The 4,664-nt window shown below is 43.1% G+C and overlaps 1 long non-coding RNA gene across 2 annotated transcripts; it reads left to right on the plus strand.

The window, feature by feature from the left end:
- Positions 1–935: 935 nt before the first annotated feature.
- Positions 936–3,789, plus strand: LOC125538560. Of its 2 annotated transcripts, XR_007296415.1 has the most exons (3): positions 944–1,442; positions 1,735–1,777; positions 1,873–3,789. It is a non-coding gene; the product is annotated as an uncharacterized LOC125538560 (long non-coding RNA). The 2 variants fall into 2 exon arrangements; XR_007296413.1 differs by having other exon boundaries at positions 936–1,777.
- Positions 3,790–4,664: the final 875 nt, after the last annotated feature.

A 4,664-nucleotide genomic window follows, 5' to 3' on the forward strand; every position in this document is an offset into this window, starting at 1 on the left:
AAACCCTAGCTAAGCTATCGCGCATACATGTTCAGTACAAAGCTGGCCGAACGGGCCGGCCTGGCCCACCGCAATCGTGCCCGGCCCACAATGGCATGATTAATAGCCGGGCCGTACCGCGCCGGCCCGCGTGCTGCAGGTAGCAGCCCAGGCACGGCACGGATGGGCCGGCACGCGGCACACCCAGGCACGCTGACCCGTCAGGCACGGAATTTCCTATTTTCCGCGAAATACCTCGGAAAACAAGGAGAAAAAGGCCAAAAAATACAGGAAATTGTAAAATTCGGTAGAGTATTACATGGGATAAATCTAGGAGTGTATAATCATCAGCCATCTGTTTTTCTATTTGCTTTAGGATGTTTTTTCTTCCAGTCATGGTTTGACACGTGTCCTGCTGATTACTCAGGCCTGACTCACCCAAAAAAGCATCTGTTTTCAAAATGGTTTCAGGTCAAATGTTGCTTCCTTCCCCCGTGCGCCTATCCTATATCTTCTGGGTTGTGCGCCAGCCTAAACTTAGCGGGCTGACTAGCAAACCCGTTAGCCCCCAAAACACACGACAAACAGAAGTGCAAAAATCCCCTGTCCCCCCCCCCCCCCCCGCCCCGCCCGCTTCCCTAGCCTTAAATATTTTCTTCGTTTCAAATTACTCGTCGCAGAAATGGATGTATCTAGAACTAAAATACATCTAGATACATCCATACATGCGACAAGTAATTCGGAATGAAGAAAGTATATGCTATATATCATAATATATATAGAGAGAGAAAGTCTATTAACAACCCAGGATGAAGAATTATTATTCTTCACCCTGGTCAAACGACCGAACCAGAGCTCGGTGCGGCTCAGCGCACAAACCTCACCACGGCTGCTCCATTCAGCCGATGTACTGTATTTTTATTTGTTTTTCTTACGGTGTTACTCGTGACGGTTCTTTTTGTTCTCGTTTTGGCATTTACTCTATCCACTTCCGTCGAAGAAAAAAAAAAGAGCTCTATCCATTGCGCACCTCCTTCGGCTAGGTCGTGGGGCAAGCGGTTTCGGACTTTCGGAGGCGAACGACTGGAGTTTCCGGCGGCAAGCGGGCAGCAGACCAGCAGCCATGGGTTTCGACGGCCTACGATGTGGCCTCGGTGTAGGGAACCACCGTGGGTGGCCTCGGCGGCGTGCGACGCTCCAGGTAGCCTTTGTTTTGTGCTTGGAGCCCCACCACCGCTCAGATCTGTGAGGCAAGCTCAGCCATGGCCCCTTCTTTAGCGGCGACTTGGCTTCCGACGACGGCGACATGGATGCGAACAGAGTCGCTTCCGACTCCTCAGCGTTAGTGCCTCTGGCCTATACTACTACGTGTCTGTATCCGTCCTGCCTGACCACCCGCACGGCGCCGTTGTCCTCAAGGACCACTCGCTGGCGGCCCAACCTCCAACTCCTCCCCGAACAAGGTTAATGCTCTAGTCTTTAGCCTCTTCTCCCGCCTTCATTTTTTTTTCTCCGGATCTGGAGCTGCGAGCGATTAGAAAGGGGTGATTTAGCTATGTGTGAGCGTATCAACTTTTTCAGGGAACATATCTTGACATTAATTTGTGGAACTTGTTAATTCCGTGAGAATTTAGTATGGCTAGCACATGGTTGTATGCTTCCACTAATGTACGCCTATTTGGAAATTAGAACCAGGGCAAAGAATGAGCAAATACTCCACCTGTTTATGTACGTTTGTCTTCTTTCATGTAACAGAGTTCGGAGATTCACAACGTAGGAAAGGAGGGGAGTTCTCAAAGTACTGAACTTTGCACAACATAATTCACCCTTTTACATGCTTAGCCACAACATAATTTTTTCTTAACTAATTTATAATTTCAAATGTTTTTCCAGGCCCAGTTCTCATTGAAAAACACCAAGAACATCATGGGAATACGTGAGGTTTTTGCTCCTAATTTTTTTATTTGACTGCAATGCCGTTACATAGATAGCTCTCACTTTCGGTTTCTCTGTGGATTTAAATTCTGATCCTGTGATGTTTTTCCTGGTGCTCATATTAACTCTGTCATAACTGATGTAAGTCATTTTTTTCCAAATATAACTGATGTAAGTCTTGGTGTTTTAGAATCTCTCTTTATGTATGTTTGACACCAGTCAACTTTTTATTGAGCCATGATGCCTTTTATTTTGCCAAATGTAATTTTAGGTTCCTGTTGTGATGATCAGTTGCACTCAGTTACTCCTTTATCATATTCTAAAGCTAAGAGTTTTGTGTAGTATACATGGCTAAATGACTAACAATTCAATCTCATTGACACTAGAAGGCCTCGTGGCTACATGAACCTTTCCTTCTCGTTTTCTTCTGAAACTTGCTGCTTTGCAATGTCAATCACAACTTCCCAAGGCAGATACATGTTATATTAGAGGATTGCAACATCCCATGGGCATCAGCAACAGAAGCAGCATAGAATAGTGAGACATTGTGGGAGGAGTAGGCGATCGCGTGCGTTGCGGCCACGCGCCTGCCCGTGCACCGTGCACCTTCTGCCACCACGAGTTCCGACACTATTGAGTTGAGCGGAACGATATGGATGACGCAAGGAGAGGAATATAGAGCTGACAGTTGATTTGGGAACAGGTGGTGGCGTCTCTAAAAACCAATCTACATGCTCTTTCGGCAGTAAGGCATTGATTTTATTCATCTTCAACTGATTTTCCTATCTTGCAGTGTTGTCCATTTAAGTATAATTATTTTAGTGCCCGACTTTTTACGACTGCCATAGACATGCATTTACTTGGTTCTGCTTAAAATTGATTCGTCTGCATGATTTTATTCATGCTTGTTCATAAATTGCGTATCCAGTATGCCATTGATCATTTTCATTTTGTCATCTCGACACTAGGCCAGAAGCTACAAGTGACTCAATAGTTCCAAAATAGACAATTATGTGTCTATTTGGGCAGAACATGGCCTGATTCAGTGGGCGGCATGGTCATTCTTTTCTGAATTGAAATTATTATCAAAAGAATTGACTAGATCATTTTGGTTGGAATAAAAAAAGGACGAATATTTCTTCATACTGTGGTTTTTTGTAGTCTTGCCGTTGCGGAAGCTGTAATAATTCTTCCTCTCTCTACGTTACATGGATAACGTGTTCCTAATTTTCTGGTATTGTTTTATGAGATGTGGTGAGTGGGTCTATCCTAACGAATTATTCTGCAGACAATCATCATCAATGACTTGTTGATGTGCAAGTGACAAGGAAACCGAAGAAGTTTCCATGGGCAGATGCAGAACAAAGTGATGCCACATAAGAACTTCTAACTAAAGCTTTGCTTTTCTCCTTATCCATATTTTTGCATATCCTATTTGGATGCTTCTTACAGAATATTGCTACCGTTTCAGATATCAACTATTCACCATTGGGACAAGAAATGCATAACTTCTGAAGTTCTATCTCAAGTAATTAAGCCTAGATTATGGCATTTTGAAAGGAATCAACATGTCTATCACCGAAGCATTGTGCAACTGAAATAGTTCAGTCTGCCTTGTGTAGTTTCTTGCACAGATTGACTCCAGCTTTTTGGCAAATGAGGACACGCTGGTACTACAGATTGACTCCATCTTATGAGAAGTGTGCATGGCAGCATCTATTTTAGATGCCCTCGAGTCCCTAGCTTTGGAATCACCGGGACGTGCCTTTTATGTTAGGATTCCTATTTTATGATGGCGCCTAGAATTCTTCTGTGACATAATGTATTTGGCACCTAGAATTCTTATCTGGCATAATGTATTTCACATTCAGTTCATTTTTTTGAGTTGGATTATTTTACATTCAAATTGTTAGACCGTGTGTTGATATTATTATTGTATACATCAGCATTTTGACTAAACATCATGTTCTAGTTTTGTTCAAGTCAATGGCAAGCAGCAGCACTGAAGTAAGATATTCTTGTTTCACATTGGCATTCCTATTTCATGTCAGAACCAAATTTCTTAATCCAATGGTGGTATACAAAAGGGTGATTAAGTCAAATGTGTTTCTACTTCATCTCGGCTTAAAAATTTCTTTCATCGGTAGCCAGTTTCTGCGTGAGATACAAAAGGGTTAACAAGTCAACTTCCAAATTTCTTAAGCCAGTGGTATACAAAAGGGTTAACAAGTCAAATGTATTAAAACTTTCTTGACTTAAATTTTTCTTTCATCGGTAGCCAGTTTCTGCGTGAGTGACTATTTGGAGCTGAATTAGTGGAATGTAAACTTGATTATCGTAGCTCATTTAGTGGAACATAATCTGTTTACGCTTTTTTAGGGGCAACCTTGTTACGTTTGCATGTACTTTCCTTACACCGGTGGTTCCCAAAAAAGCATCGTGGACGTGGCCTTGGAGACGCAGAGGGCCTGGTAATCTTACGTTGCATGCAAACTTTTTTTACAGGAAAAAACAATCGTCGGCAGTGGGCTGGGACACGCAGAGTGACTGGTAATCTTACGTTGCATGCATACTTTTTTTACAGGCATGCATGGCTTCTTACAACGCTTCTGGCGGAGCGCACAGATGGACTGGGGTGAGGAATAAGAGTATATGTTGGGGAACGTAGCAATAATTCAAAATTTTCCTACGTGTCACCAAGATCAATCTATGAAGTCATCTAGCAACGAGGGAGGAGTGGATCTACATAC

Source organism: Triticum urartu, chromosome 2, assembly GCF_003073215.2.
Source record: "Triticum urartu cultivar G1812 chromosome 2, Tu2.1, whole genome shotgun sequence".
In the NCBI taxonomy this organism is placed as follows: Eukaryota; Viridiplantae; Streptophyta; class Magnoliopsida; order Poales; family Poaceae; genus Triticum; species Triticum urartu.